We start from the raw sequence: 27,159 nt of genomic DNA, 5'->3' as shown, positions 1-27,159 counted from the left end.
ATTTGTGGCAACCAAAACATAAAAGGGGGGAGAGTAAAGGCCTGAACCGGAATATGGGAATGGAGAAAGTAAACATACTGAAGAAAATGGAACACTCTAAATATCAAACTTTCTTTTACATAAACTTAAGGGTAACCACTCAAAAAAAAAAAAATCCAGAACTGAAATATATACTAATAAAAGAAGAATAATAAAAGAAGTAATAAAAGAAAGTAATAAAAGAAGTAATTAAAAGAAAAATAAAAGAAGTAATAAAAGAAGAAACAGAGGGAAACATCATAGAATACCACCACACAGAAATAATAGACAACAACAAAAAGACAAAGAAACAATGGAGACGCAGCCTTACCAGAAAACTAAAGATAGAATGACACGAAATCCTCACATATCAATAATCATCCTAAATGTAAATGGACTGAACTCACCAATAAAAAGTCAGAGTAGCAGAATGGATCAAAAAACTAAACCCAACCACATGCTGTCTCCAAGAGACACATCTCAGCTACAAGGACAAGCATAGACTCAAAGTGAAAGGGTGGAAATTGACACTCCAAGCAAATGGTACCCAGAGAAAATCAGGTGTAGCCATAATGATTTCCGATGAAACAGACTTCAGGGTGAAAAAGATAACAAGAGACAAAGATGGACATTTCATAATGGTAAAGGGGACTATACAACAAGAAGACATAACAGTCATCAATATTTATGCCCCCAATCAGGGAGCACCGAAATATACCAAGCAACTACTAACAGAACTAAAGGGAGAAATTGACCAAAACACAGTTATACTAGGAGACTTAAATACATCATTGACAGCTATGGATAGATCATCCAAACAGAAGATAAATAACGAAATAGCAGCCCTAAATGACACATTAGATGAAATGGACATAATTGACATTTATAGAGCACTTCATCCTAAAACATCAGACTATACATTCTTTTCTAGTGTACGTGGAACATTCTCAAGGATAGACTGTATATTGGGACATAAAATCAGCCTCCGCAAATTTAAGAAGATTGAAATCATACCAAGCATATTCTCTGATCACAAGGCTTTGAAATTGGATATGAACTGCAAAAAGAAAGCAGGAAAAAACACAAATACATGGAGATTGAATAACATACTGTTAAAGAACGACTGGGTCAAAGAAGAAATTAGAGGAGAGATCAAAAGATACATAGAAACAAATGACAATGAATATACATCCTACCAAAATTTTGGGGATGCATTGAAAGCAGTTTTAAGAGGGAAATTTATATCATTACAGGCCTATCTCAAGAAACAAGAAAAATCCCAAATAAATAATCTCATGTTACGCCTTAAAGAACTAGAAAAAAAAAGAACAAGTGAAACCCAAGGTCAACAGAAGGAAGGAAATAACAAAAATCAGAGCAGAACTAAATGAAATAGAGAACGAAAAGACAATAGAAAAAATTATTGTGACGAAGAGCTGCTTCTTTGAAAAAATTAACAAAATTGACAAACCCTTGGCTAGATTCACTAAGATAAAAAGAGAGAAAACACTAATTAACAAAATCAGAAATGAAAAAGGGGAAGTTATCATGGACACCACAGAAATACAAAGGATCATCCAAGAATACTATGAAGGACTATATGCCACAAAATTCAATAACCTACAAGAAATGGACAAGTTCTTATAACATATAGCCTTCCAAGGCTGAATCATGAAGAACTGGAAAATCTAAACAGACGGATCACCAGTAACGAAATTGAATCAGTCATCCAAAACCTTCCCAAAAGCAAAAGTCCGGGACCAGATGGCTTCACTAGTGAATTCTACCAAACCTTCAAAGAGGATCCAATACCAATTCTGCTCAAACTCTTCCAAAAAACTGAAGAAAAGACAATACTTCCTAACTCATTTTATGAGGCCAACATGACCCTGATATCAAAACCTGGTAAGGACAACACAAAAAAAGAAAACTGCAAACCAATATCTCTGATGAATACAGATGCAAAAATCCTAAACCAAATTCTAGCAAATCGAATACAACAATGCATTGAAAAGATTATTCATCAAGACCAAGTGGGGTACATCCCCGGGGCACAAGGATGGTTCAACATCCGCAAATTCATCAATGTGATACATAACATAAACAAAGTAAAGGACAAAAATCATATAATTATATCAATTGATGCAGAAAAAGCATTTGACAAGATACAATATCCATTTATTATTAAAACACTTAATAAAATAGGTGTAGAAGGAAAATACCTTAACATAATAAAGGCCATATATGTCAAGCCCTCGGCTAATGTCATAATTAATAGAGAAAAACTGAAGCCCTTTGCTCTACGTTCAGGAACACAACAGGGCTGTCCCCTATCACCTCTGCTTTTCAACATAGTGTTGGAAGTCCTTGCCAGATCAATCAGGCAAGAGAAAGAAATAAAAGGCATCCAAATTGGGAATGAAGAAGTGAAATTATCACTCTTTGCAGATGACATGATGCTATGTATAGAAAACCCTAAAGCCTCCACCAAAAAGCTATTATAAACAATAAACGGATACAGTAAAGTTGCCAGCTACAAAATCAACATACAAAAGTCCATTGCATTCCTATATACTAGCAATGAAATCTAAGAAAAAGAAATACAAAAAACAATTCCTTTTGCAATTGCAGCAAAAAAGAGTAAAATATCTAGGAATAAACTTAACCAAGGATGTGAATCCGAGCTCATGGATTGGAAGAATCAACATAGTTAAAATGGCCATATTACCCAAAGCAATACACAGATTTAATGCAATCCTCATCAAAATCCCAATGGTATTTTTTCAAGAAACAACAAAATATCACCAGATTTGTTTGGAACTACAATAGACCCCGAATAGCCGAAGGAATCTTAAGAAAAAAGAACAATACTGGAGGTATCACACTCCCTGACTTTAGTTTGTACTACAGGGCTACAATAATCAAAAAGCATGCTATTGGCAGAAAAACAGACACGTAGACCAATGGAATAGAATTGAGAACCCAGAAATAAACCACATAAATATGGACAGATAATTTTTGACAAAGAAGCTAAAAACATGCAATGAAGGAAAGAGCCTCTTCAATAAATGGTGCTGGGAAAATTGGATAGCCACGTGCAAAAGAATGAAACTGGACTGCTATCTGTCACCATGTACCAAACTTAATTCAAAATGGATCAAAGACTTAAGCATAAATCCTGACACAATAAACTGCATAGAAGAAAACATAGGTACTAAACTTGTAGACCTTGGGTTCAAAGAGCATTTTATGAATTTGACACCAAATCAAGGGAAGTAAAAGCTAAAATAAACGAATGGGACTATATGAAACTTAAAAGCTTCTGCACAGCAAAAGAAACCATCGACAAAATAAAGAGGTAACCAACTGAATGGAAGAAGATTTTTACAAACAGTGCCTCCGATAAGGGGCTAATATCCAAAATATACAAGGAACTCATGAAACTCAACAACAACAAAACAAACAACCCAATTGAAAAAATCGGCAGAGGACCTGAAGAGACATTTCTTCAAAGAGGACATACAAATTGCAAATAAACATATGAAAAAATGCTCAACATCACTAAATATTAGAGAAATGCAAATAAAAACCACAATGAGATATCACCTCATCCCACTCGGAATGGCTATCATCAACAAGACAAATAGTAACAAGTGTTGGAGAGGTTGTGGAGAAAAAGGAACCCTCATACACTGTTGGTGGGAATGCAGACTGGTGCGGCCGTTATGGAAGGCAGTGTGGAGGTTCCTAAAAAAATTATGAATAAAATTACCATATGACCCAGCAATCCTTCTCCTGGGTATCTACCCAAAAAATCTGAAAACATTTATACATAAAGACATGTGTGCTCCAATGTTCATTGCAGCTTTGTTTACGGTGGCCAAGACATGGAAACAACCAAAATGTCCTTCGATAGATGAATGGATAAAGAAATTGTGGTATATATACACAATGGAATACTATTCAGCGGTAAGAAAAGATGATATAGGAACATTTGTGACAACATGAATGGATCTTGATAGTATAATGCTAAGCGAAATAAGTCAGACAGAAAAAACAGAAAACCCTATGATTTCACTGATATGTGGTGTATAAACCAAAAACAATAAAAGAACAAGGCAAACAAATGAGAAACAAAAACTCATAGACACAGACAATAGTTTAGTGGTTACCAGAGAGTAACGGGGGGTGGGCGGTGGGAGATGAGTGTAAGGGGGATCAAATATATGGTGATGGAAGGAGAACTGACTCTGGGTGGTGAACACACAACGGGATTTATAGATGATGTAATACAGAATTGTACACCTGAAATCTATGTAATTTCACTAACAGTTGTCACCCCAATAATTTTTTTTTTAAGTTAAAAGAAGTATAAAAATGATAGTTAAAAGTCATCCACAGTCTCATTCCCTTATATTACCATTATTAATATTTTTTGGTATAGTCTTTCTCCCCCCCATTTTCCATTTATTTATGTATTTTTAATAAATTTATTGAGGTGACATTAGTTAGTAAGATTATATAGGTTTCAAGTGTAGAATTCTATAATACATCATCTATATGTTGTATTGTGTGTTCACCATCCAGAGTTGGTTCTCCTTCCATCACCATACATTTGACCCTCTTTACCCTTTTCTACCACCCCACTTTTTTTTATGAGTGTTATTTGGGGTCAGGTCAGAGATAGGATACTACACATATTAGGTTGATATGTGGAGGTGGATTCTATGAATCCTTAAAAATCCTCTGGGAACTTTGTTTAGAACTATCTTCTGTCAGAGAGTATTAGGAACTTCCCAAAGCTATAGAATGATCAAGTCTGCTAATACAGATTGAATGATTGTCATGGGACCCAGAAGCCCTGTGATAGGTATATATTTCAGGGGTATATAGAGCTCTCCAATGAGCTAAGAGTTCCTATGGTCTTCAACTGGTAGAGGAAATAATGGAGCCCCAAAAGCAAATCGCCATGAGTGAGAGTACTGGAAAATGGAGCCATTGAGCAGCAGAGCCTGGGGGAAAATGGCATCAATAGGTGGATCTAGAAATAGTGTGAGGCCCTCACTGACCATCCCCCTCATCTAGCCCCAGCTCCCAGCTCCCAGCCTCTCTCACTCTCTCTCTCCTCCCTGCCCTGCACTGGAAAGGAAAGGGCTATGGAATAAAAGCAAATGTCTTTTAGGGCCCCCCAAAACTTTGCTATATCCTTTATCAAAAGAATCAGTGATAAGAAGCAAAATAAGGAAGTTTTCTGCAAGCCAGAAAAAGAAAACAGTTGATCCCAGAGGAAGCAAATAGCAGACTGGTGTGTGGCCTGTGTGTGATAAAATGCATTATTTTTCAACTTGCTTATATGCACAGTTTATGATCAGAAAATTCCACTTCTACATATATGCCTTAGATAAACTCTTGCACATGTGCAGTTATAGGAATATTTACAGCAACGATGCAATGACAAGAACTGGACAAAAATTACTGTTCATGAAGAAAAGAAAGGGTAAATAAGTTGTAGTATAGTTATAGTTTTAGAAAGCTGGAGAACAAGCAAAGTGAAAGAATATAATTACATACCAAGGTAGGGAATGTCAAACACAATTCAGGATTGCAGTTACCTCTGGGAATAAGGAAGAATGGGATAAGAGCTTACAGGTAGCGATACAGGAGTGGAGACGTATTAGTACAGAATATGATGGTGGATTCACAGGGGTACATTTTATTATGTTTTGCAACTTAAAATATATATTAGATATAGTATTTTATATGTATCAAATTTCATATAATAAAACTTTAAGCCTCTTTGATTTTATTATTTTTCTCTTAAATTCGAGTTTCAATTCACTATTTTTCTTTTTACCTATTATCTGATAGTCTTCCTAATTCAGCTGCAGAGAAAGCTTATAACATAATGCTTATAAAGAATGCAATTCCTTGAATGCAATTATCATGCATTGATGTAAAATAGAATGCACACTATAATTCCTACTTGGTAATAGAAATATCTTTCATGAAAACACATATAACCAGTATGTATGACATCACAGTTACAGTGGAATGTCAAATCTCGTTTCTCTGACCTCCCTCCTGCATGAATAGCAGAAGAACAAGAAGTCTGGCCTTTGCTGGGATCCTGCTCCCTAGATTTTGCTTTTAGGAGTCCTTTTGGGGTAAGGAGGAGCGGTGAAGACAAGGGAATCTCTCACAGAACAGGAGTTGCTACTCCAGGTCCCACTGTAATCCCTGTCTTCGTCCCCAGCTGCCCAGTGTCACTGTGTTGTCAGTGGGTTATTTCTCATGCTGCTGCCAGCCTCTAAATTGTTGATATTGTCAGACATCTTATTTTTGCCAAATAATGGCATCTCATGATGATCTTCATTTGCATATCCCTGATTTCTAAGAAGGTTGAGGATTTTTCCATGTTCATGGCAATTTGTGTTTCCTCTTCTGTGAGATGCCTATTATGCTTTCTTGCCCATTTTCCTATTGTTTTCTTTCTCTTATAAATCTATAAGGATAATAAAAATCAAAAATATTTTATATATTCTAGATACTAATCTTTTGTTGGTTCTATGAACTACAGATATCTCCTCCAAGCCTCCGCAATCTTTTTACCTTCTTCATGGTGTCTTTGATGACCAGAACTTCGTAATGAAATATAATAAAATGTGTATATTCTTTATGTCTGGCAAATTTTGGGTCTTGCTTAAGAAGTCCTTGCCTCCCCAAAGTCAAACAGATCTTTTCATATGTTTTCTTCTAAAAGTGTGAGAGTTTCATTATTCATAGTCATTTATTTCCATCCGGTCTTAATTATTTTTCATTGCTTGTATTATTTTTTCTTAACACATACCCAGTTTTTCAAGCAGATGGACTGTTCAGCAGTCCATCTTTTTCAACTGAATATGAGTGCCAACTGTTAACAAAATATGATTTCCATATATTCATAGGTTACTTTCTTCATTGGTCAGATTACTATTTGCCTACCAAAACACCAGTCTTGATTAGCACAAACAAGTTTTTGATACCTGATAAGACAAGTCTCTTTAACTTAGGTACCTGGACATTTATTTTTCATATGAATTTTAAAATTAGTTTACCTGGTTCCCACAAAATAAAAAACATTGTTCGAATTTGATTAGAAATGCATTGATTCTATAAATCAATTGTGATTGGGTTGACAATGAAAAATTGATATTTTTATGGTATTGAATCTTTTTGGGCATCAATATGACATATCTCCATGTATTTGTCCATTTAAATATCTTTCAGCTAAGTTTTATAATTTTCTTCAAAAAATGTGTATACATTTTTAGTTAGTTTATTCCTAAGTACCTTATCTTTTTGTTGTAGTTATAAATATACTTTTTTAAAGGTATAGTCTCCAATGGTTTTGTTGCAGGTATATAACAATCCATGTGATTTTTGTCTATTTACTTATATCCAGCTACTGGCTAAACTCTCTTAATAATATGAATAATTGTCTATAGATTCTTTAGAGATTTCTGTGTAGAGAATCAAAGTTTCTGTGAATAGTTGAATAAAAGCAAATGGTATTGTCTGATTCCCAATTGTAATGGAAATGCATTTAATGTTTCATTATTAACGATATTCCTTACTATTAAATTGGATACTCTTTTTTAGATTTAGTACATATCTTTCTATTTCTAGATTACTAAGAGAATTTATCATGAGTAGGTACCACATTCTATAAAATCCTTTTACTGCCCTTATTGAGGTGATAGTATTTTTCTTCTTTACTCTGTTAATGCTGCGAATTAAATAGAGATAATTTCTAATGTAAAACCTATTTTGCATCGCTGAAATAGATCCAACATGATCATGATATGACAATGACCATAACCTTCTATATAAAATATATTTGGTGAAATACTGTCTAGAACTTTTAAAAATCTACTCCAGTATGAGATTTGTATACGTTATATTCTTGTGCACTTTCTCTGTGGGTTCATGTTTTTCATCAATTTTCAGAAACGATCATTCCTTATCTACTCAAATGTTACCTTTTATCTATATGTTTTGTCTTTCTTCTTAGAATTTGGATTACATATTAATAGGAGCAAGATATCACAAATGATTTTAAAGTGCTATTTCATTAATTTTTTTTTATGTTTTTTTCTGAAAAAAATAATCAGATAAGGGGTAATTTTAAAATATTTACTTTGTATCCTTAAAGGAAGTCTTTCAGCCACACCACCTAAAATTATCCAATATTCATTCTTCAGAATGGTGAGATCATTTTAAGAGTGTTTTCAACTCTTTGAACTATTGTATGTACCAGTTACTGACAGAGATATTTTTAATTAAAGGGCACTCAAATTCTGAATTAAAAAACAAAGCATGGATTTTTATAAATAAATACTTAAGTAATAGCAACAAAAATATTTAAACTCTAAAAAATACATATTTCATATGATTAAAAAAACATTTAATTTTCTAAGCACAATGCAAAGATAAATTGAATTTAGAAGTCCAGAGAATGCATCAGAAAATGAAGAACATTTTAACTGTCTAACTTTGGAGACAGTATGTCAAACAGTCTTTATAAAAACATTTCATAAATTCAGCCATTCGTGGACTATTTAGAGGATTTATATTCTACAAAACTTCTTTATAGAAAAGCTGAAAAATATTCTGGACTCTACAAATCACCACTATACACGCTCAGCAAGGCTACAGGTCACAATAAACAAGAATTTCTAATCTCAGTATTCAAACTGAATTTATTTCTGCTGACTTTTTTTCACTTTATTTCATAGAGTCAAGCAAAAATTTCAAATAGATAAGTAAAGAATAGAGCAACTCTGAGAAGAAATGCCAATGGTTGTATAGAATATCTGTTTGGCCTATACAAATAATATGAATGTGTTCTATGGAAACTTGAAACAGTTGAGTACTTCTGCTAATGTCTTAACATGTAATTAAAATTGATTGAAATTTAATTTAAAAACTTCATTTAAGAATTAAATTCATTCTACGAAAAGCATAGCTACCAATGGTTTCACCTCCCTAGTTCGCCCAAGGTGAACTAATTTTTAATTACCTAGAATGTATGTCTACCTGAGGCAAGCACTTTATTTACATATGCAGTAATTTCCTTTTTAAGTAATTACAACTACTAATCAAAGTTTTTCAATTATTCTTCAAGTAAAGTTATAAAAAAGAACATAGTAATAAAACACAATCTGTCATCATAGAATTGGCCACCCCCATTAACTCCTCCATTTCTTACATTTGTAAAACTACTGAGGGTGTAGATTGTAGATATATATCACAGACATTGCCAGAGGTTATTAATATATCAGGAAAAACTTGAGAAATGAAACTTATTTTTTAAATTAGTAAAGGCACATCAATTTCTGTATCTGTCAAGTTCCAGCCAGAAGGTGGAAAACATATCATTTAACAAAGAAAGTGCAATAGAAAGAATGGTAAATCTTGTAGTAGAGAACTGAAAGGGCAAAAAGGGGACAATGAATGATCACAGAGGTAATAACTCTAGAAAGTAGCTAACACCTCTAGGATAGGGAACCAATGGAAGAAGTTAGTGCAAGACATTAAGAAACCTCAAAGCTGAGACTCAGACCTCTGAAGAGGGGTACCAGCTAGCTGGTGCAGGTTTCTCTGAGGGGGCATATTAAGGCTGATTCTAGTTGTGTGGGAAAACTACAAACGGCTCTTGCTGAAGTTTAGTGTCACGGCAGGGAGAAGCGTTGCTGTTGAGATGCGAACATGACCAGGAAGTAAATAGAATGAGCAAGTCCCATCCTTCTCCTCTCTAGACTTCCAGTCTCTCTCAGGCACACCCAAATTGTCAGTCCCTGACACAGAGCCACCTGTCAAAAAGAAATGTTAACCTCAGAATTACAAAGTAGAACATAGAAAAGTGGGCCCTCAACTGAAAGACAATAGCTTAAAATTTTAAAATAAAATAAATGTTTATTTTTGCCAACTCAATTTTAACATTTTTCTCCAGAAAGCTTTCCCTTTATCTAATAGAGTACCAGGTTCTCAAGTGGCACTTCATAAATGTTTTGAATGAATGAATAATTTGATTTTAAAAGTGAACAGTTCAAATAATTCTAATCATCAGAATCATAAAAATTGGAAATGTTTAATTCAAACTAAACAGTAATAGAGGTGGAAGAAATACTTTATCTGAAAAGCAATCATTCTATAATTAGCTATCTTTTGAGGAATCAATTTAAACTGGTTTTGAGACATACTATTTCCAAATGAGTTTCTCCATGAAACTTTTAAGTTCAAACTTTGCAACTGTGACCAGTAAATAAATAAAACTATATTTCTACTAACTCGGGAACTTGAAAAGAATCTTTGATTAATCATTCATTTAAAATGTATTTCTGACTGAAAATAATTGTGGAGGCTTTTTTTATAGTAGGATCAAATTGGGGTCTCCTCTTTTATAAATGCAACCTCTTTGACTTAGGGTTTTAATAAGCAATCTCCAATGTCACACATACAAATAAAGAAACTCATTTTCTTGCTTTCAAACTTTCCCTTTCCTAGCAATAAAATAAATGATTTTTGCCTTTGTTTTAAAGGAAATAGTTTTTCCCTCATTGCCATGTCTCATTACTTACTAGTATCATGACTAGGTACCATGAATGAAATGAATTAGGTCTTTGTCTTTCTGTAAATAGATTTTTCTAAGAATGGCATATATCTCAATGTAGTCAAGTGCCCTGGTGATTCTGTCCACAATTTCTATGAGGGAAATTAAAGGAAAAAGAAATGCTCACTGACTAAACCAGGATAAACTACATTAAATAAGAGTAAAAATTTAAAATCAAGACTTTACAAAGAAAATAGGAATTTTAAGCAATTGTGGAGTAAAACCAAGAGAATATTCTTGAATTGTGAATAACGATTGTGAAATACCCCCCCCAAAAAAAACTAACAAAAATTGTATTTAAAGTAATCAAATTCAACTTTAAATCTTCCTCACTTAAATGTTGAATTGGTAATATCTGGGTGTATCATCTAAAATTGAATTACCAGAAAAAAAGTTATTTGATTTCACATTTCAATACAAACCAAAGCTAAAAGAATGAAAATGCTAAGAAATATAAAGAAAAAGGGATGGAGAGAGTACATGTGTGTATGGAGAGTGTAATTAGATAGGGTTGCCAGGAAAGCTTCACTCAGAATGTTACAGGAAAAGAGGTCCTTGGTTTCGCGGGGGAAAGAATTCAAATGTGAGCCAATAGAGAGTTGTTTTTCTTATGTATTTTTTAATTAAAGTTTATTAGGGTGAAAATGGTTAGTAAAGTTACATAGATTTCAAGTGTATAATTCTGTAATACATCACTTATATATCACATTGTAAAAGTAAGTTTATTTAGCAGAGAGTAAGAAAAGAAAAGGCCACCCTAGACAAAGTGGCGATCTCTAATCACTAGTGCAAGAGAGACTCCCTCCATCTCTCAGGCCAGGGTTTCTGTGTGTTTTCTGTTTCTATGGAAATTTTATTGGTATGGAGGAAAAGGAGGGAAGAAGAACAATGGCTAAGTTTATCTTTAACTTCTATAAGAGGCAAGAAGAATAGAGGCAGGTTTGTTTCTAACTCTTACAAAGCACAAGCTGTGTTTTATTTGCTGTGGACTTAACTGCAGGGATGGTCCTAAAGCAAGCTCTAGTCTTTGCAGAGTTTGTTCTGTGTGATTAACATCTGCCCAAGTTCTGTGTCTTACAATACATTGACAGCAGGCTTAGAATCCAACCTCCTAGTTCCTTCTTCTGTAAAAATAGTCCTCATGTCCTTTTCCTATATGAAGAAGGTGACATTTTAGTAAAACCCTAAAGATGAGGAAGTGAATCATGCAAATATCTGGGTGGAAGATTATTCTAGACAGAGGGAACGGGAAAAATATGAACACCTGAGATAAGAGCAAGCATAACATGTGGACAGCAAGAAAACTAGAAGGGCTGGAGTAGATTACATGAGATGAGTAGGATGGCAGACATGATTGCAAACTATATGAACAAATTCCACTAAACCTATATTAAAGGTATTCCCATGCAACTTGCTTTTATCTAGCTTCCCAAAATGCCTGTGGCCGTTCCATCACCACATGACATAGGAGATATTACAATAAAGGGGAAGTCAGGATAGAAATTATAATTAAAATATTTTACTTTTACTCAGCATTCCAGACCTGGGCATATTGTTGCTGAACTGCAACAAATGACCACAAATGTAGTGGCTTAAAACAATTCAAATATATATATATATATATATACACACACACACACACACACACACACACATATATGTATTATCTTACAGTTCTGGAGGTCAGAAATCTTAAAATCAAAGTGTTATTATGGCTTTGTTCCTTCTAGAGGCTTCATGGGAGGATCTGTTTCTTGCCTTTTCCAGTTTCTAGAGGCTGCCTACATTCCTTGGCTAGTGGCCTCTTTCTCACATTACTTCAGTCTCTACATCTGTCATTACATCTCCTACTCTCACTCTACTTCCATTATCTTGTCTCTTCTCTGTCTTCTCTGACCTTCCTGCCCATTTTTAAGGACATTTGTGATTCCATCAGGACTCCAGATAATAAAGTATAATCTATCTCAAGATCCTTAAGTTAATCATATCTGCAAATTCTCTTTTACCGTGTAAGGTGACACATTCACAGGTCTTGGCAATCAAAATCCCTCTCCATCTGTAGACCTGTGAAACTAGAAAATAGTTAATCTGCTTCCAAAATCCAATTAAGCGATAGGCATAGAATAACAGTTACAGACATTCCAAAATTAAAAAAAAAAAAAAGTTAAAAAACAATGGAAGGACTAAAGGAGTCTACACTGAGAACCACTTTCAAAATCCAGCCAGGCAAACTCCATTAAGTTTCAGGGCTGGGAATTCCGCCTGTGTCTCAATACCCATTGCTCTGTGCCTGTGGCTCCACCCTCTGAGTCATCCATCCTTTTCCAGGAAGGAAAGCATGTTTTTGATGCTGAGTACATTTATCAACCTATTTCCTACCTATAGAATTTTATGACCCTGGCAGTCTTCTTTCATGTTGTCCTTTCTCTGTCCCTTTCAGTCTATACTGGCAATGGTTCTGTTGATACAACAGTTTTAAGAGCCTTGTGGATCTCCCATGTACATCTTGAGGATTTCTCCATTAAACAAGAGATCACTCCACAGATCTTTCCTGGATAATACCATATCTATTCCTGGCTTCTTCTAAGATGTCTGATAAGTTCCATGAGATGCATATCTAATCTCGAGAACACTTTATGTGAATGAATGAATGAATGAATACTCTGACCTTTTAATCCTTACAAGGCACTAGCAAAAGGTTGCCCAAAAACACCCTTGATTTTCTTTCCAGAACACCCTTTTGGAATATTCTAATTTTAGGAGATTCCTGGCAGTGAATCTCCTAATTGTAACATTTTTTGAGATCTGAAAGGAGAATTTCCCAAAGTAAGTCCTGGTTACATTTTGCTGAATAGTTCTCCCACTTTCTCTCTTTGCTCTTTCATTTTACTGTAATCAGCAAGTAAAAACCAGGCCACACCTTCAAAAATTTGCTGGAAAGCTCTTCTATCTGGATGTTTTATCCATTAGTGAAAGTAGGGTTTTAAAATTCTTTAATATTTTTATGTTTTGTCTATTTCTCCCTTCAGTTCTTTCAATGTTTACTTTCTACATTTGGATTATTTGATATTGGGTGTATATTTACTCATATCTTCTTCATTAATTGACCATTTTATCATTGTGTAATTTCCTTGTCTCTTGACAGTATTTAATTTAAAGTCTAGTTTGTCTGATACAAGTATGAATGTCCCTATTTTCTTTGGGTTACCATTTGCATGAGATATCTTTTCCCATCCTTTCACTTTCAGCTATGTATGTTGTTAAATCTAAAGTGAGTCTCTTGTAGACAACCTGTAGTTGGATTTTTTCTTTTAACCATTCATACAAAAAAAAAAAAGACAAGACTCTATATCTTTTGATTGAGCACTTTAATCCATTTATATTTAAAGGAATTATTGACAGGAGATAACTTACTATTTCGATTTTGTTAAATATTTTCTGTCTGCTTTGTAGCTCTCTTGTCTTTTTCCTCTGGATATCTTCCTTTGGTTTCATCAATTTTTTGGAGTAACATGTTTTGTTTCTTTTCTCATTTTCCTTGGTGTACCTTATTTTAAATTCTTTGTCAGGTGTGTCATATGCCTTCATTGTTTTAGCACTGGTTTTTGAAGATTTATTTTGTTGCTTTGTTTGGGCTTTATTTCCCTGTTTCTTAATGTTCTTTGACATTTTGCTTTGGTGTCTGCCCAATTGAAAGACACTTATTGCCTTTACTATTTTTCACAGACTAGCTCTGTACAAGGAAAGAACTTTACCAATCAGCCCAGCTAGAGATTTTGGGGACAAAAGATGTGGTTTTAAAGAGAAGATCAGGAGTTCTGCTCTGGAAGTCTTAAGTTTGATACGCCTATTACATATCTAAGTGGAGCTGTCAGTAAAGTCGTTAACCAAGAGTCTGGGTAGAAGTACATATAAATACATTTAATAAAAATAAGTATATAATTTAAAAGTCACTACATGACTAGATATTATCACCAAAGGAAAGAGTATAGACAAAAAATAGTAATAACAGTGTATACAGGCTATAATTCTGTACAATAGATAAAAGTAGAACCATTCTTGTAAATGAGGGTGGGGGTATCCAACATCTACCTTCTACTTCCTGTGGCTTCACAGAACACAATTCTATGATCTGTATTAACAAGCTCAATTAACAATTGGGGCATATTGTAGAAAGCAGAATTCCAAGATTGCCCCCAAGATCTGTACCCCCTGAAATACAGATATCGTCTCCCAGTTATTCAATCAAGCACTAATGTAAATACTGCTGCAAAGTGATTTTGCAGATATAATTCAAGTCCCAACTTAGATGACCTTAGATATTAAATAGAGAAATTATCCTGGGTAAATCTGACCTAAATATGTGATCCCTTAAAAAGTAATAGACTCTTCTTGATTAAAGAGATAGGAAGTGTGAGAGGGATCATAGAAGGAACCGTGTTGTGAGGAATGTAGCCTCTAAAACCTGAGAGTGACCCCAGCACAGAAATACCTTACAGCAAGCAAGGAAACAGGGTCCTCCACCTACAACCCTAAGGAACTGAAACCTGCCACATCCACATGAGCTCACAAGAGGATTCCAAGCTCCACATGATAATGCAGTCTAGCCAATACCACAATGTTAGCCTTTTGAAACCCTTACCAGAGAACATACTCACACCATTCCCTGACTTCTGGCCTACAGAGCTCTGAACTAATAAGTGAGTGATGGTTTAAACTATAAGCTACTAAGTTTTTAGTTATTTGTTATGAAGCATTGAAAAATTAATACAGATATATTTTATTCACTGTTCTCACAACAGTTACAACACATTGGATAATTGAAAGGGTTAGTAAGACTCCAAAGAGGATATTCACATAAGGCTTTCCATAAAGGCAAATGATACAGTAGAGCAGTTAAAAGAAAATGCAAACATCAGAGGCCAAAGAGCCCTCCAAGCACAGCTTCCCATGGTCCTTCTTATTCACACAGGATGTGCTTCATCTCTGGATAAAAACACCAAGATTTGTACAATGAATCTTAGTTTGAAGAGCGCTCCCTGAAAATCTCCAGTGGAGTCTTCCGTGCCCTCTGTACACATAGCCAAGCAAGGCTATTTAACTTATGATGCCAGCTAACATCCCCAATAAACAAACCCGCCCTGGATGCCACCAGGGTAGTTTCAAACTTGAAGTAGTACCTTGCAATCTTTAATTAGCCCAATGCCCTTTTCCTGGCTGAGAATCAGTGCCAGACTTACTGGCCTCCCCAGAGACAAACATAAAGCTGAACCACTCCCACTGTAAAATAATTCTACGCCATACGATTCTGTTTCCCTTCCCCTACTTCACTCTTCCTGAGTCCCAAGCAGAATACCACATATTGGCTCTGGTGAAAGAGCAAGCAGACAGATGAACAAGCAGATATGGTTTGGTGCCTTCAAGAAAGATGAATGGCAGTAGAGGGCCCTTCTTTGGGTGACAGACCAGCTCAGTCTGCTCTCCATCCTGTATAATCACTGCTGTGGTCAGCTACCTATAGTGAGGCCCTCTGGTTGAGTTTCGTTTGAAGCATGCTTCTCAACCCATCATCTCTTCTAGCCATTATCAGGGGGCTCTTAAGGGCTAAAGCTGCATTTGCCAGCAAGAGGTGAAGGAAGAATTACTAATGAGGATAAACTCATTATAGAATTTCACTGCTGTTTGGGTTGTGCCAACCTGAAGTTGGCTGGAATAATGCCTCCTGCTTTGACCCTACTGCTCGTGTTAGAAGCCAGCTAGAAGCAAATCTTTAATGAGCAATCCTAGTTAGTGAATTAACTCTAAGTGTTAATTCCCGACTCTCTAGAAGTCCTACAGTTGTTCCTTATGGACTAACTATGGCCTGTTTTGCTCCCAGCCCTTGCTATTCCAAGTCTGGAAATTTTCTTTGTCTAAATTGTTAAATGGTTGATATTGCTCTTTACTTATAAAAGTGATTTTAATACAGAAGTATAAAAAGAAAAAGAGAAAAATCCTATTAGCATCCTGCCAGTCCCATTCCCCATAGGTAAACACAGTTTACCATCTGTCATGCCACTTCTTTTCTTGTGCATTTACAAACGTGTACATGCATATGCATTTTTTCACCTAAGAATATATCATGAACACTGTATATCTTTTATTCATTTTGAAAATTTATAAATAATTCCCTATAGTGGACATCATATTATTTATTTAATCTATAACCATTTGATTGGTATTTTAATGATGCAATGACCAATATTTGACACATACATGCAAATATTTGCAAAGAATGGCTTCTTAGAGGTAGAATTGCTGGATCATTAAGTGTGCATATTTTATTTTACTAGATACTGGAAATTTTTCCTCTGAAAAACAGTACTAATTTGCACAAACTTTTGGAATTCATTAGAGAAACCAAGCAATTCTGGCTTTCCAGAGGGACCCTATTTTGTTTGTATTAAGTCACAGGTGTTAGCATTGAATTTTTTTAAATATATGCAATTGATTATATTAGTTAGTTTTACCTTTTCCTATTTACTAGAAGCAGCACTTTTCCCTTTCATATTTTTTTTTAATGAAAATTTATTGGGGTAACAATGGTTAGTAAAATTGCATAGGTTTCAAGTGTTGGACTACTACTCTGCCATAAGAAAAGATGAAATAGTACCATTTGGGACAAAATGGATGGATCTCAAGATTATTATGCAAAGCGAAATAAGTCACACAGTTTTGTTTTAGTTTTGTCATTTTAGTGGAACTTAGAGAGAGAAGAAAGATAAAGAAAGTCATCTTTACATCTGAATCAACTTGCTGACTATCACCAAATGTTTACACTATGCTTATGCAGGTCCTCTGTAAGCACTGAGAGGCTACAAAGATAAATAAAACATACATTTTACCTTTTAGAAATTCAAGCCTAATAAAAGTTGCAAATTATATCACCACAATTAACAGATAAAAGGTAGCTGGGTGGATGAATGGATAGATTATAGATGATAGATAGATAGATGATAGATAGATAGATAGATAGATAGATGATAGATAGATAGATAGATAGATAGATAGATAGATAGATAGATAGATAGATAGATAGAATAAGAGATCTAAAGAGTGACATTTGGGGGGAAAGACAGAGAGATTCAGGATCAGGAAAGACTTGAAAGATAAGAAGGGGAGAAAGAATGGCACATGGAAATTATAGAGAGATGAAACCGAAGGATAGGCTTGGAGGGCTTGAAGTGGTTAGATATGGTTGACTATGGATTCTTTCATAGGATAAAGGGAAGTGAGATTAGAAAAAATGAACTGAAGCAAGAACGTCAGAGTCTTGAATGTCATGCTAAGAATTTGGTATTGATCTAGTGAATGACAGAGAGCCTGAAATATTTTAAGCAAAAGAATAACATACTCAAGTCTACATTTTAAAAAGTACCTCTGATATAAAAGATAAATTCATCACTTAATCACCAATTTTTATTGATAAATTACTATGTGTCAGAAATTGTGATAGGAGTTAAAACTTTAGTAGTAACAGATTAAAAACAGTGATAAGTGAGAGTTACTATAATAGTTTAGGAAATATTCCATAGCCAGAACTAAGAAATGAATACAGGAGAAATGGAGGGGAACAAAAAGAAAGGATGAATTCAAGAAATAAAGAACTTACAAAAAGAGAAGGGGTATAGAAAAGGAAGAAGCAATCAAGTATGTTGCTTTTAGTTGTAATTGGGATTTGGTGGTTAATGTTATGAATTACAATAAGGAACAGAGGAAGAGGAGGAAGTTCGGTAGGAGAAAATGGAAGTTCTGAACACCACTGAGTTTCAATTACCTTTGGAATGCGCAGTTGGAAATACCTAAAAGATAGTTAGAAATACAGATCTGGAAGTTAGTAAATGTGTCTGAGATAGAGATTTGAGAGTCACTGTCATAGCTGACCCTATGGAAAGGGATAATAATAGAGGAAAATGTATAGAATCAGAAGGAAAAGGAGTTGTGGAAAAAAACATAAGTATGGAAAAGTTTTGTTGTTTTTGGAACAATTGGACTAAACTGCTGTATCTTATTAGAATTTAAGTTTCACAAAATCAGAGAGTTTGTCCCCCTTGTTCAACAGGGTACCCCAAAATCTAGAATATTTTCAAACATTCTGTAGGTTTTCAGTAAATATTAATTCCTCTTTCTGGGTGTATTTATTGAATGTCTTAAACATATGTAGTTGTAATGGGGTGAATTAAGGTAATGACTTTTCTTGATGCAACAACCCTTTTCAATAGCCACAAAATCCATGAAGAATTTGAGAGAGTCCTTTTTTTAATTCTTAAAAAAAAAGTTTCTTCCTTAAATTTATAGTCCAAATAAAACTACAACAATCAATAGTTCATTACTTTTTAAATTTCCAAACAATTGATTTTACAGATTAGTTTCTGTTTTTTTCCATTCCACTACACCTTTTGATACTACGTTAATAAGACAGAAATACAAATTCAAGAAAATATTTATAGTTAATGTGGAGAAAATGACGAAGAAGCATGCACCTGAAGTAAAGTTCCAATGGGCTAGAATTGCATTATTCATGTTTAGACTCCTCCAACATCATCACAACATGACCTCTGAGATTGTCAACAATCTTCTCACACACTTAACATGGTGCCAACAGAACGGAGAAAACCCCAGTGGTCCATGGTCCTATATGACGTGGAAGCCCTCCTTTTGAGAACAAAAACAATCTCTCTTAATTAGTCAACAGAAAATTTTTGAACTCCTGCTGTGTGCCAGCCATTGCACTACATTCTGAGGAATTTATACAGAAGTATGAAATGTACCCATGCCTCCAAGAAAAGTATGAGCTTATTGGGGAGGCAAGGCATAAAAAAGTATACATATGAAGTATCAAATGAGCTATCCAAGGAATAAATGCTACTTTGAGGTCTAGCTCTCAAGGTCTCCTAAGATCTGGCCCAGTTTACCTGTCTGCAGTGTTTTCCTAAATCCACAACTATAAAAAAAAGAAAAATTATCCTTCACTAAGCCAAACACAGCTACTTGCTGGTCCCCCTCCATGCCACTGTGCTCCTGCTTCTGTGTCCTTGTTTGTGCTAATGCTTCCTTCTGGAATATCCTTGTTTTCCCTCATCCTCTTCTCTGTACTGTATTATAGTTTGTAAATCTTACCTTTGCTCAAGGCCCAGCTCAAATGCAGTCGCTCCTCAAAGATTCCCAGAAGTCAGTAGCTAGAAATGATCTTTCCCTCTTATAAAGCCCTCTGTAAAGAGAGCTCCGCTTCATCCAGTACTTTCTTAGGTCATGGTTGTCCCTGTCCGTGTAGGTGCTTGATCACAGCACACGACCTTCCCTTCCCTCTCCCCTATTGCTTGGTGAATATTGTCCACAAAGGGATTTGAATCCCTTGGAACACAATAAAGCTAACTGGTGGTTTCAGTTCATCCAGCACTATTGCCTCTTACCATCCCCTATGGTCCCTGAAACCATCTCACAAGCCTGATCTACTTTATACTGTAATTACATAATATTTGATTGTTATTGTGATTAATCACCTGCCCTAACTAGGATGTGAGCTCCTCGAGGGCAGAGAATCCGTGCATTCATCTTAGTAACTAACCCCTGTGTCCAAGCAGTGTATATTAAGGAAGCATCCTTAAATTACAATCAACACTTGTTAAAATTTTCCATTTCTGGGTCACCCTCTGAGAAATTTTGAGTCAGTGGGTTTCATATGGAACCAAGGAACTTACATTGTTTTAAAAAACTGCCAGATGATTCTTATCCACGGTAAAGTTAAAAATAGTCACAAGTTAATAAGTGTTGAATGAATGCTGACTGTTTTCCCCTCTCTTCAACAACAGCAGTGTAAGAAAAAGACATGTGGCTACCTAATCTTTGTGTTTCCACTTGTATATGGCCTAACTATTTGAACATATTAATAGTAGATTCTCAAACACTGTGCAATTGATGTATGTTAATGGGATGACTAATGATTGGTGTAATTTTAAAAACTTTCCCTATGGCACAGGATTTCCTGGGCCTTGAAGGATTTAGATAGGTGGGGAGTGGTTGGTCAGGAGAGGGACATGATCGTAAAAATGAATGGAGATGAGGAAACACAAGCAGGCAGAGGGTTGATGATTAGATTAGTTTAACAAGAGCAAAGGTTCTTGTGGCAGAGATGAATGAGAGATGAGGCTGCCTCCCCACTGTATAAAATAAACCTTTGTTAGCAGAACTCTCATTTTCATTTTAATTTAATAAAAGCAAAAATAAGTGGTTTTGATGTGACTAATGACCAACAAGGGAGCTACAGTGCTGACTTGGAGAGTATCCACCTCCGTGGCATGTGTAGAAGAACAAGTTTTAGTACAGAATTAACCTGCCCAAGCATCTGTTTACAACTCCACATGAAAAAGAAAAAAAAAAAAGAGAACAAAGCATATGTTACAAGTTTAAGTCTGTGCAACTTTTTTTTCATATCGTGTTGGTAGAAATGCACATTGTTTTTCGCAAAATCCCTTGTTGACTTGCTAATGTGAATTTGAATATTAAAAAACTATAATACAGATAAAGCAGAACTTTTTTTAAAAGCATACTGTTTACACATTTTGTGTGTTTTCTTGTGTTACCAAAGGGTAGTATATTTGCATATAAACTGTATTCCTTTGGTCTCATGTCAGCCAGCATCATCCTGTGCATCCGTAATTAGTCTACTTGGACATTAGTTCATTCATCAATCTGGCTAATTGTTATTAGCAGCCTATTACTTGCAGAACTCTGTACACAAAATGTTCATGGTAAAGCACTATGTGCGTGATACAAGTTGAAAGATTTATTCTTATCTGGAAGATTGATAAGGAATGATTAATATAAGCAAATTATTATTCATTCATTCAACTTTTGAATGAATGAATGAATGAATGAATGTAGCTTATGGCTGTTTTTTTTTTCTCTGTTATAGCTCCCTCCACTAAGCACTGTGTTTGATATAAATAAAGTGGTCAATATCTGTTGGATAAAGACATTTATTGACCACTTTGTCAGGCTCTCAGTATACAAAAGTAAAGTGAAAACAGAGATAGGCTCTCCCCTCAAGGAGTTTATAGTCTAGTGAGGAAAACAAATACTAATCAAATACCCTCATAAATGTAAAATTCCAGCCATGGCAAGGAGCCTCTAATGGAATTTGGCCATACAAATGCTCTCCAGATGGAGTGATCTTGAATTGAAATCTAGAGGATGAGTGGAAATTAACCTGACAAAGAAAAGGGAAGGGAGCTTTAAGTACAAGAAAGAGCAGGAAGAAGCATGATGAGTGCACAATGACTGCAATACAAATTGAGAGGGAATCACAAAACCATGGACAGAAAGCTAGGTAGGTGAGAGGAAAGTATGTAAAGACAACTCTTAGGGAGTTCTAGAATTATAAACGTTAGGCAAGGTTATATAGAAAAGGAAATATTTCATTTAAAGTTGATGCAATACAAATTGGTTTAAATTACAACCCCAAGATGCATTGCTCATTTGTAATATAAAAGAAAATTTTGTCGATAAAACATAAAATTTTTATAGTGACAAGCAAAACAATTGAGCATGTAATTTCAAATTACACAGCCTTGATCTTTATAGATTGCACCAATAAATGTAATTTTGCTAAATTACGTAGCAGCAATTAGCCCTCAAATGGGGGTTAATAAAGGAACCAACGCAGTATCGTAAGAATAATTTGGGTGTACTGATATAGAACTATATTGACACATTAATATACCCTGGCAAACAGCTAATTCAACGCTTGTATAAAACTAATAGAAAATATATAATTTATTAGTGTAGTTCACATGACAGAATTTGTGCAGAGAAAAATTAAGCTGAGACTCTCTTTTATTAAATTTATTGGGGTGATATTTGTTAGTAAAATTATGCAGGTTTCAAGTATACAATTCTATAATATGTCATCTATATATTGCATTGTGTGTTTGCCTACTGAGACTTTTAAAGAGCTTTAAAGCAAGTGTGGAAACAATGAAATGTTAAAATCTGACCAAAGAAATAATTGCCTTTATTCTCTTAAGTAAACTGAAACTGATATTTTCCTCAATTCATTTAGTATTTTCTTTGGCCTTGTGTACTACTATAATTTTTACCACATAGTTAACCCTGAATCCGATATGTCTCTTCATTAACCTGCATCTACATTTTGTCTGAGATCATATTACAACACTCTGGAGTTTTCCCTCCTGCACATGCACATGAACCTACACCCCAAAACACAGCGCTAGACATGACATTGGTGCTTGGTAAGGACTTGTTAAATTTTCAGAAGTGACCAGTTAGAATGTTTACAGATTCATACTATAAGTTTTAATACTAAAATGAGAAGTTTTATAAGTTGCTAGATTTAATTATGATGATGATGATGATGATGATGATGATGATGATGATTGTTATTTAGGTAATAAGTATTAGAGCAACCAAGTATAGAGATAAATGTTTTAGAATGCTATACATTTTCTTTACCAGTTTATATTGTTTGTGTGGGATATGGTAAAACAAATATAACTATCTAGCGATACTTATACCATTTGTGTTCTGATCTGATCTTTAATTGAGAATAAATGTATAACAGGAGTAAATATTAGAATGTATTATAAAAGTAGGAGATGGGATATTAATAAATAAAATAAACTGTAATATATTAAGGAATAATAAAATAAAAATATACAAAATTAGTAACTCAAATTCTAATTAAAATAACCCATGGCACTCTAATAATGTTTAAGAGTCTCATGCTCTACCGACTGAGCTAGCCGGGCATCTTTTAATAATGTTTAAAGTATTTATGTCTTTCAAGTTCAATTGAAAAGCCCGTGATGTGCAACACACAAGATTTTATTGATGTACATAACATTACTATGCAGTGAAGTAAAGTAAGATAAATATAAGGGTTTCCACTTCTCTAATGAGAAAATGAAAGCAAGCAATATTTAGTTCTACTGATAATATACTATTTTTTTCTCTTTTCATTTAACAAGTATTTATTAGGCATCCACTATGCTAGGTGATGGGGATACAATGGTAATGATTCAGTTTTCACATTTCCTAACTGCTACAAATTAAAGACAGGATGACTTCGGAACCCAAATGTAAACGGGTATTGTCTTGACTCCCTTCTTGACACCCACTAATGAGCTACTCTTGCTACCAAAAACATAATAAAATGGTCTTCACGTGGAAAGATTTACAATCTTTAATGTAGGACCTCACTTTTGCTAAACAAGTTTAAGATACTGACAAGGCATAACGATCTGCCTTATCAGTTTTGACTTTTAGTCAGAAAAGATAATGTATGCACATCTGACAGTTTCAGTTTCTTACTTGATGCAGCTCTTACTATTTAGCAGACTTGTGACATTAATTTGTTGCTTTCTGTTCAAACAACCGGGCATTATACAATTTAATAGGTAACTAATTATCTCATACACCAGATACTGATCATTGATTTTCAAAGAATTCAAATTCTAAATTACATTGAAATTATTCTGAATAGAAGTAGTCTTATGATCCAGTAGTCTTATATGTACATCTTAGCAGTTTCACTAAAATTACTTCAGTTTTGCATTATGTCTTTGACCCTCAAAGGTCACTGCTGGTATTTTTGCAACACATTGCTAAATTTTAGAGATTCAGAGATGCCAGTCCTGCTCCAAGGTGTTCACATTAGTGAGTGTGGAACTAAGAGTTTAAAGAGATTTCAGGTTATTGATTTGCCAGATAAACTAACTTTCACTGTATTAAATAAGTAAAATCCAATAATGTTATCAAGTCATAATACAAAGAGAATTTTCCCAGTATCTATAGAAAATAAGACTAATGGTACACATAGATTCTTTTGTACATCTTAGCAGTTTTATTAAAAACATTGCTCACTGCTATTATGAATTAATCCGCATTAGGGGTTTGACTAACTTGGTCAATAAAAAATAGTGACTCAGATTTGTTTTTTGTTCAGTGAAATACTTATGTTGGAAAAGATACTTATTTGATACAGAAGAAAACAGTTTTAGGTGTTTTCAGAGATCAGCTCATAGGAATGTGTAAATTGTAGAGCGTGGTGTACCTAAAAGTATATCTATGTGTTTTCAACATTTCAAATATTAATGAAAGAAGTAAGTATAATATAGAAAGTATATAGTTTATTATAATTTGCACTGATCAACACCCATACATCACCTAAGATTCCAGAATTTAAAATTTCATTGGCAACTACATACTTTTTTCTCTATCTTGAAAATACTTAGAAACACAAAATTTCCTTTAATCAATTGGGCTTTAATGTAAGTTTTTCATTTTTAATGTACGTTTTTCATTTTCATTTTCATGTCTATAAATTTCTTTTAATACGGCTTTTTTGTTCCTTGATTTACTTTCTTGTGTGACTTCAGCAGCTAAGTACTAAGTGTGACTTATAGAGAGAGCTGTATTTTCAGGAACCCAGCTCCAAAATGGAGGTGATGATGATTTTCACAAGAACAATTTTCAGGGATACATTAGAAGCGCTTGAAGCGTGAATGGGAGATAAGGAAGCAAAGATAAATAGTGGCCAACCTTTTCCTAAAGTGTCTCTGGGAAGAGGAGCAAGCAAATGGGAATGTAGCTGTAGAGGCAATGAAAATAGCATACTTTTTAATGATGAGAGAAACTACAGCACGTTTGTATGCCACTGGAGGTAACCTAGTAGAAACAGAGACTGATGTGTGCGGAAAGGACATAACTCCAGGTCTGGATCCCTGAAAAGACAAGAAGAGATGGAAGAGATGCGATCTAGAGCTCAAATGGGCGGGAAGGGGACACAAATTTGAGATGGCCAGAGGTGGTTATTAGCAAAAGAGAACCACAAAAGTGATTATAAAACATATAGATATATTGTAGTAAATCCAACTAAATGTATCCCTGATTCAACTTCAACTAAGCCAGTCCCAAATGTATCACGTTATGCCCAAGGAAGTATGATGGAGAGCAAGTCTATGCAGCAAATGACAGCGATCTTAATCAATGGTCTTTAAAATATATTTCTTTGCAATTTTTTTTTTTTTAGCCGTGCATGTGAGAGGCTTGAAGCTTAGACTTAATTACCTTTAGAGTAAATCCACTTCTGTGTCTTGTTTGTTGTTTGAAGGGCTTAGAACACTACCTGGTTCTAAGTGTTAGTGCTCAGTTACTATCCCCACCTTACAGACCGGAAATGTCGACATAAAGAAACAAAGTACTGTGCCCCAAATTATATGGCTCACATATGCGGAAGGCAAGAGCTTGATCTTGAAGTTTTATAGGTTGTGATGAGTAAGGTTCCAAAGGAGGGACGTATTCCAGAGAAAAGGTATAAATGATTCACACCTAGCATGATGCTACCTTAGAATGAAGTGCCAAAGGAGGTCATCAGATGCCAAAGGCCGACTTTAATTGATTCAACAATTTCATTTAATTAGAAATAGAATTTATAAAGAGACTATCATGTACCCAGCACTGGAGAAAGAGTGTGAGGAAAACAAACACACCCTCATGGAGATGACATTCCAGTGCTTTATGTTTCCTAGGCCAGGTCCTACAAAGTGTTGACAACTGAACAGGGAAGCAATTCTGGTTTCATAATTTGCACTTTAATGTACTACCGTCCACCTAGACTGCAAACTTTGATGACAGTGTCTGATCTAAATTTAAGAGTGAAAACTATATAACACATAAACTCATCTCATAATTCAAAGTGGCCTCTTGCTTTTCTCCAAAAGTCTGCAGCCACTTCCAGTCTCCACCCTCTGTCTACACAGCAGCTAGTGGGCCATTTCATCACTAGAGCCTCAAGGAAAACCAGACTCTGCTGTTCTTAAAGACATAATGCTTTTTCTTGCAATTTGGCCTTTGCAAATGTTCCCTAAGCCTGTTCACCTGCTCCTTGACTAAGTGAGGTATCCTTTCTTCTGACTTGGTATCTCCATTGTAGCACTTTCCATATTATACTGTGAGTTCCTTGAAGCAGGGAATTGAATCTTCTTTACCTCTGTATCACCAACTTCTTCTATGGTAACTTGTACATGCCAGGGCTTCAAAACTTCCATCTGATTTGAACAAAATAAATAACCCACAATCATAATCAATCTTTTCCTCTACTCCATCTCAGTAATTCACTTCCAAGATCCCATTTAAACTTTGTCATCACAAATACCTGTATCGCCTCTGAAATCTCAATTGCATATAACCTGATGTCTGCTATCACCTCCTATACTTTCAGTTCACTTATTCCAGTACCCAAGAACTCCCCTGCAGGAGTTATTGATGTGACATATCACTGATATGCTAAGTTTATCTTTATTCACCTATCTTTTCTTCTTTACTAAACTGAGCTTCATGATAAACACTCATTGGTATGAGCAACTTCTCAGAAACATCACTCAGAAAATTTGCCCTTTTTCCTTATGTCACATTACCTACCTGAACTTAAC

The 27,159-nt window shown here is 34.8% G+C and overlaps 1 protein-coding gene across 7 annotated transcripts in view; it reads left to right on the top strand.

The window, feature by feature from the left end:
- The window catches only part of LRRC7 (leucine rich repeat containing 7), a 467,042-nt gene that overhangs the window by 305,618 nt on the left and 134,265 nt on the right, over nucleotides 1-27,159 (top strand). The gene's annotated exons all lie outside the window — the stretch shown is intronic.

Source organism: Rhinolophus hipposideros, assembly GCF_964194185.1.
Source record: "Rhinolophus hipposideros genome assembly, chromosome: 8".
NCBI lineage: Eukaryota > Metazoa > Chordata > Mammalia > Chiroptera > Rhinolophidae > Rhinolophus > Rhinolophus hipposideros.
Note: the sequence above shows the minus strand (reverse complement) of the source record. Positions and strands in the feature narration are given on the sequence as shown.